Raw genomic sequence first — 6801 nt, forward strand, 5'->3', positions numbered from 1 at the left:
AAAAGTACTTAAGAAAAGATCTTATTATTTTGTTCACCATATGCCATTTACCCTCAGAATTTAGGGGGAAAAGGTACAAACCTCACCCTTGGGAATAGCATAAATAAAAAGCATGAATGTTCATCTGCATGTATGGAGCACCATGGCATGATGCAAACCTTTAAAGAGTTTTAGGAGAGAAGTCCCCCCCCCCATGCCATGCAACTTGCAGAAAACATGGCTTGAATTTCTGCCACAGATTTGACAACAGATTTACATGTGGATTAGACCTTATTTTCATCCTATTGGGCTAATCTGTGGGAATTTGTGTAAATATTAAGCATGCCGCAGATATCAAAACCTGCAATGAGGATTTTAGTGCTCTGTGTGAGTTGGGTGTATTGATGGTTTTAAGTCAGCAGATCTGAGAACTTTGGCAAGGAATTGGCTTCTGAATCTTCATCCGCTTAAATTTTCCGTTTCTTAACCTGACCTTAGGGGACTGCATAAATAACCATGCCTTAAAGGGGTTTGACAATTAAAGGGGTACTCCACTGGAAAACATTTTCTTTTAAATCAACTGGTGCCAGAAAGTTAAACAGATTTGTAAATTACTTCTATTAAAAAATCTTAATCCTTCAAGTACTTATCAGCTGCTGTATGATCCACAGGAAGGTTCTTTTCTTTTTGCATTTCCTTTCTGCCTGACCACAGTGCTCTCTGCTGACACCTCTGTCCATTTTAGGAACTGTCCAGAGTAGGAGAAAATCCCCATAGCAAACCAATCCTGCTCTGAACAGTTCCTAAAATGTACAGAGGTGTCAACAGAGAGCACTGTGGTCAGACAGAAAGGAAATTCAAAAAGAAAAGAAGTTCCTGTGGGTCATAACAGCAGCTGATAATTACTGAAAGGATTAAGATTTTTTAATAGAAGTAATTTACAAATCTGTTTAACTTTCTGGCACCAGTTGATTTGAATTTTTTTTTATGTTTTCCAGTGGAGTACTCCTTTAATATGAATGGCCTATCCACTGGATAGGCTATCAATAGTTGATTGGTGGGGTACCGACACACCCGCTCCAACTCTGGACAGTTCCTGATATGGATAGAGGTGGCAGCAGAGAGCACTGTGGTCAGACTGAAAAGAACAAATTAACTTCCTCTGTAGTATACAGCAGTTGATAAGTACTGGAAGGATTAAGATTTTTCAATAGAATTAATTTACAAATCTGTTTGACTTTCTGGAGCCAGTTGATATGAATTTTTTTTTTCCACCGGAGTACATCGCCCCAATACATGTTATCCCCTATCTAAAGGATAGGGGATAACATGTCTGATCTCAGGTGATCTGGCTGCGGTGACTCCCCATGATCTCTGGGCTGGCGCTGTGGTGTTATGGTCACAGAAGTCTGGGGCTTCCGTGATCTTGACATCATGTCCCGCCCCCTCCATTGTCTATGGGAGAGGGGGTGACGGCTGTGTACTAGCTGTCATGCCCTCTCCCATAGACATGAATGAAGGAGGCGTGATGGCTGTGTTCGCCAGTCATCCGGCACTACACAGAGTTTGCTCCGTGCACCGGATGACTGAGGTACCGCAGCAGAAATCGCGGGTGTCCCCAGCAGCCAGACCCCCACAATCAGACATGTTATCTAGAGATGAGCGAAGTTACAGTGATTTGATTCGTCATGAACCTTACGGCTTGGCAGTTGCTGACTTTAGCCTGCATAAATGAGTTCAGGCTTCAGGTGCTCCGGTGGGCTGGAGACTCTCTCCTAGGACTGTATCCACCTTTTCCAGCCCACCGGAGCACCTGAAAGCTGAACTAATTTATGCAGGCTAAAGTCAGCAACTGCGGAGCCGAGAAGTTCGTGACGAATCGAATCACTGTAACTCCGCTTATCTCTAATGTTATCCCCTATCCTTTGGATAGGGGATAATATGTCTAGCAGCAGGATAGCCCTTTAAAGGTAGGCAGACAATGCCATAGAGCAACAGGAAATGCTAGCAGAATGCTTGGGTGTATGGGGAGAGGTATTAGCAGTAGAAAGACAGAAGTGCTCATCTAGCTGTACAGAACACTGGTGAGACCTCATTTTTTTTTTTTTTGTGTTTGTGTGTATTGTGTGCAGTACTGGAGACCGTATCTCCAGAAGGATATACAGTCTCTCACAAAAGGGAATACACCCCTCACATTTTTGTAAAAATATTTATTATATCTTTTCATGTGACAACACTGAAGAAATGACACTCTACTACAATGTAAAGTAGTGAGCATACAGTGTATATATTATGTTGTATCCCCTCAAATTAACTTAAAGAGAAGCGGACAAGCTGTTCACCTGCACTAAACCCAACATACTGGATTATAGTGCTGGTGAACAGCTTTAAAAAAAAATCCTAACTTACTGCAATCTGTCCAATATTTCTAGAGTTATAGGTTTTCTTTGTTTTAGCTCTTTTGCACAGCTCTGTTGTCTATGTTTATTTTTGTTTACATTAGGGAAGGAGTTAATTCACATTTATAAAAAAAAAAAAAAAAATTGGTCTCAATAGGGGACAATTACATGCAATGTTTATATTGTATGGACTGTTTTATGCTGTGTCAAGCAGTGGTAATGATATGCTGGGAGTTGTTTCACCAATCATAACTGAAGAAATCAGTGACTACCACACTGATGGGACATAGTAATGCAGACTACACAATATCAGTGACTCACATGTGACGTCTTCTCTGATCATAGTTGTTCACTCTCCCTTTTCCTCTCCTTATGATCTAGATCAGTGATTCCCAACCGGGGTGCTGCAGCACACTAGGGTGCTGTTTGGCACTGCCCAAGGTGCCGTGGGATTTTGCCGTCAATTAAAAAAAAAAATGTTATTTCCCGCCCCAGCCTTCCCCGGCGCCGCGTCCCCCTCCCCCTGTGGCCCAGTGAGTGATTGCCCTGCCAGAGAAGGGAAGAATGCGTAAGCTGAGCCAGGCCGGTGTAGTAAGCCGTGCCCCAGCATCCCCCTCCCCCCTGCGGCGCAGTGCATGAGTGCCCTGCCGGAGAGGGGAAGAACGGGGAAGAAAAATGGCTGGCTTAAGGTACTGTATCATGTCCACACACCCCCCTTCCCATCACCCATGTCCATCCCCCCTCTCACCCATGTCCATCCCCCTCCTCACCCAAGTCCACCCTCCTGTCATCCATGTCCACCCCCCTGTCCATCTCTGTCACCCATGTTCACCCCCCAGTCTACCCCCTGTCACCCATGTTCACCCCCCTGTTCACACACCAGTCTACCCCCTGTCACCCATGTCCCCCCTTATTCACCCCTCTTTTATCCCTCCTGTCATCCCTGTTTACCCCCATATCTGCCGTGTCCACCCTCCTGTCATCCATGTCCACCTTGGCCACCCCTCTGTCACCCCTGTCCATCCCCCTGTCATCCATGTTCACCCCCCCATCCAAGCCTCTGACACCCCCAGTCTACACCTCTGTCACCCATGTCCACCCCCCTATTCACCCCTCTGTCCCTTTGTTACCCCAGTCCACCCCTCTTTGTCACTCCTGTGCACCCCTCTTTTAACCGCTTGTCACCCTTGTCCACCCCTCTGACCCCGTCTCCCATGTCCACCCTCCTGTCATCCATGTCCACCTTGGCCATCCTCCTATCCACCCCTCTGTCATCCCTGTCCATCCCATGTTCACCCCCCATTGTCCACCCCTCTGACCACATCCTTGTCACCCATGTTCACCCCTTTACACCCCTCTGGCATCCATGTACACTCTTCTACAGCCACCTGTCACTCCTCTACGCCCCTGTTTACCCATGTACACTCCTCTACACCCCTCTGTCACCCATGTACACTCCTGCACCCCTCTGCCACCCATGTACACACCTCTACACCCCTCTGCCACCCATGTACACTCTTCTACACCGATCTGTCACTCCTCTACACCCCTCTGTCACCCATGTACACTCCTCTACACCCCTCTGTCACCTATGTACACTCCTGCACCCCTCTGCCACCCATGTACACTCCTCTACACCCCTCTGCCACCTATGTACACTCCTCTACACCCCTCTACACTGATCTGTCACTCCTCTACATCCCTCTGTCACCCATGTACACTCCTTCACCCCTCTGTCACCCATGTACACTCTTTTACACCAATCTGTCACTCCTCTACACCCCTCTGTCACCTATGTACACCCCTCTGTAACCCATGTACACTCCTCTACACCCCTCTGCCACCCATGTACACTCCTAGACCCCTCTGTCAGCCATGTACACCCATCTGTCACCCATGTACACTCTTCTACACATCTCTGCCACCCATGTACACTCCTCTACACCCCTCTGCCACCCATGTACACTCCTCTACACCCCTCTGTTACCCATATCCCCTCTGCCACCCATGTACACTCCTACACCCCTCTGCCACCCATGTACACTCCTAGACCCCTCTGTCAGTCATGTACACCCATCTGTCACCCATGTACACTCTTCTACACATCTCTGCCACCCATGTACACTCTTCTACATCCCTCTGCCACCCATGTACACTCCCCTCTACACCCCTCTGCTATGCATGTACACTCCTCTACACCCCTGTCACCCCTGTACACCCACTACACCCCTCTGTCACCCATGTACACTCATCTACACACCTGTCTCCCATGTACACCTTTTTGAACCCCTCTGTTACCCCTTTACACCTATACACCCCTGCATTCCTCTTCCCTTGTAAAAGGGGAATCTGGAGGCTAATGCTGGTAAAGTGCAGAGCCTAATAGATTTGTTTTGCAGGTTCAACGGTGAAGAGTTGTGGCTGGAGGAAATGGTCAGGACGGTCCGGACCAGACGGAGAACATTGAACAACGCTGATCAGAGGAGACGTCAGTAGTGAGTTGTTGTATAAAGCAGCACTTTAAACTACATACCCACTGATAAATAGATATTGGATATTGTGCTTTGCGGCCTTTTTTTTTTTTTTTTGCTCGTCAACCCACATGTGGGTGTTATTTAATTTGCATGTGGAATCTATAGCATGGTACCTTATCCCTTAGGTGCCTAAACACACTTCAAATGTGCCACTGTATTTGCTCTGCATCCAAAGGGTGATTTTAGACATCGCTTTTTTTTCTTTTTAACACCTTAACGACAATTTACGTAAATGTACGTCATGGTGCCGTGGTACTTAACACGCACCATGACCATCAGGGACCTGCCGATAATGGCGGACATCCCCGATTGCGAGATGTCCGCCATTAACCCCTCAGTTGCCGTGATCAATACAGATCACGGCATATGCAGCAGTGCGGTATTTTGAATGGATGATCGGATCGCCCGCAGTGCTGCCGCGGGTATCTGATCATCCAGCATAGCAGCCGGAGATCCTCTCACTGCCTCCGGGCAGTCTCCAGGGGTCTTCTGCTCTGGTCTGAGATCAAGCAGACCAAAGCAGAAGATAGCCGATAACGATGATCAGTGCTATTCCCTATGCATAGCACTGAACAGTATTAGCAATCGAATGATTGCTATAAATAGTCCCCTATGGGGACTATTAAAGTGTAAAAAAAAGTTAAAAAAATTTGAAAAATCCCCTCCCCCAATAAAATTTTTAATCATCAGTTTTTCCCATTTTACCCCCCAAAAAGCATAAAAAAATTAATTATAAACATATTTTGTATCGCCGCATTCGTAAAAGTCTGAGCTATCAAAAAAATATTGTTATTATCCCGTATGGTGAATGGCATAAACGTAAAAAAAAAAATTAAAAGTCCAAAATAGCAGCTTTTTTTTGTCACATTTTATTTAAAAAATTTAATTAATAAAAAAATTATAAGAAGTAAAACCTAAGCAAAACTGGTTATAGGTGGTCAAAATAGGGCAATTTCAAACATACTAATTTTGTTAATATAGTTTGAGATTTTTTTAAAGCGGTACAATTATAGAAAAGCATATAACATGGGTATCATTTTAATTGTATTGACCCACAGTATAAAGAAAACATGTCATTTTTACTGGAAAGTGAACAAAACCTTCCAAAATTTGCTAAATTGCGCTTTTCTTTTCAATTTTCCCATATAAATATTTTTTTGCTTGCGCTGTACATTTTATTGTCAAATAAGTGATGTCATTACAAAGTAAAATTGGTGACGCAAAAAACAAGCCCTCATATGGGTTTGTGGATGGAAATATAAGAGTTATGATTTTTAGGAGAGGAGGAAAAAACGAAAATACAAAAATGAAACTGGCCTGGTCCTTAACGGTCTGGCTCCGGACCACGGGGACGGAAGATTGTGATGTCACGACTCCGCCCCCGTGTGACATCACGCCCCGCCCCCTCAATGCAAGTCTATGGGAGGGGGCGTGACGGCTGTCACGCCCCCTCCCATAGACTTGCATTGAGGGGGGCGTGACATCACACAGGGGCGGAGTCGTGACGTCACGATCTTCCGTCCCAGACCCTCTAGCGCTTCCGGAGCGGTAACAGGTGGGTGCTGCGTGCTATATTGCGGGGGTCCCCAGCGGTGGGATGCGGGGGCGGAGTCGTGACGTCACGATCTTCTGTCCCCGTGGTCGGGAGCCAGACCCTCCAATTTTTTAAACGTGACTTTCTATTGCAGAATTGAGGAGGGGGGCACCTGAAAAAAAAACTGGAAAGGAATGGCATTTTTGTGGGCTAAAAGCTCCATGCCCACATTTTTTTTTACCATTTAGTGGATTATTTTATTTTTTATTGCAGCATACTTTGGTAAAAAATTAAAAAATTAAAATAAGCTAGTAATAAACATGCGTACATGTGAGTGTTTTTTCTATAGGAATTC

This window comes from Hyla sarda, chromosome 9 (genome assembly GCF_029499605.1).
Source record: "Hyla sarda isolate aHylSar1 chromosome 9, aHylSar1.hap1, whole genome shotgun sequence".
NCBI classification, from domain to species: Eukaryota; Metazoa; Chordata; class Amphibia; order Anura; family Hylidae; genus Hyla; species Hyla sarda.